Here is a 1,119-nt window from a genome sequence, read left to right as displayed (position 1 = left end):
AAATTAATTTTTAAAATTTCAATTTTTAGTTATACCATATAAGTGATTTTTTTCGAGGGAATTATATTTCGCGAAATCTGCTAAGATTCCAATTCACAGATTTTAATTTCGCGAATCCTACCACATGTGCCATGCGGGTACCGTATTAAATTGATTTTCCCGGATTTTATTTTTGCAAATTAGGAGGGAATCCACGAAATCATAGATATACTACTGTTGATTTCAGTTCAAATGGAACGCCCGGGCGGACCGGGTCCGGGATCTGGTCATTCTGAAAGTAAGCTCACGTGATAAAAATGGCTGACCCGGCCACGGCCCAGGTGTTCCATTTGAAGTGAAATCAACAGTACACAGACCCAGTCTAACCGCACCCATCACCGGAAGTGCTTAGTTATCAAGATTTATTTTCTGAGAGAACACGCCCACGCACAATAATTGGCCAATATGGCCACCTGCATTGACTTTACCAAAATTGTCATAATTACATCATACAAATGAATATTATTATAAATCAAAAAGAAAATTATTCCACCTGCTGTGGTCTTCGTAGCAGTTGCTTCTGTTCATAGTATTGTTCTTTCATTTTTATATAAACAGATAAAAGATAGTGATAGACAAGATTACAGGTACCTATTTAGTTCTTTAGAACATTAGAGTTTTTGAGATCTTTGTTACTTGTTGACCTATTCATGTGATGCTTCATTATTCCAAATTTAGATTCACCAAAAAACATTTTGTGTCCCACACTTACTATTGAGAATGCTATCAAAAAGGAAAGGTACATAACTGATTTACATGGTTTTGCAAAGTTCATTTGAATACACTCTCATTAGATCATCATAATTGTAAACTGTGTGGATTAGAATTAAGCCACATTTATCATTCCCACCTTGGTACGTTATCTGAAGATGTAAAATCATTTATCTGTAAGCATCTTGGAGCGTCACTAGAAGATGATGCCTGTATTTGTAAGTGTCATCTAGTAGAGGCAAGACGCAATATTACAAAAGATGACTACATTCCTAAGTGGACAAAAAAACAAAGATGTCCCCATGCAACTAGTAGAATTTGCTTACACCCTGAATGCTCAACACCACAGGAAAGGGTAAATGCAGTCTC

The 1,119-nt window shown here is 36.2% G+C and overlaps 1 long non-coding RNA gene across 1 annotated transcript; it reads right to left on the bottom strand.

The window, feature by feature from the left end:
* Positions 1–387: 387 nt before the first annotated feature.
* On the bottom strand, positions 388–744 carry LOC109588502 (uncharacterized). The gene is made up of 2 exons (XR_002188203.1): positions 631–744; positions 388–576 (listed from the first exon to the last, which is right to left on the bottom strand). It is a non-coding gene; the product is annotated as an uncharacterized LOC109588502 (long non-coding RNA).
* Positions 745–1,119: the final 375 nt, after the last annotated feature.

Source organism: Amphimedon queenslandica, unplaced genomic scaffold (genome assembly GCF_000090795.2).
Source record: "Amphimedon queenslandica unplaced genomic scaffold, v1.1 AMPQUscaffold_12054, whole genome shotgun sequence".
In the NCBI taxonomy this organism is placed as follows: domain Eukaryota; kingdom Metazoa; phylum Porifera; class Demospongiae; order Haplosclerida; family Niphatidae; genus Amphimedon; species Amphimedon queenslandica.
This window is presented reverse-complemented; position numbering and strand designations above follow the sequence as displayed.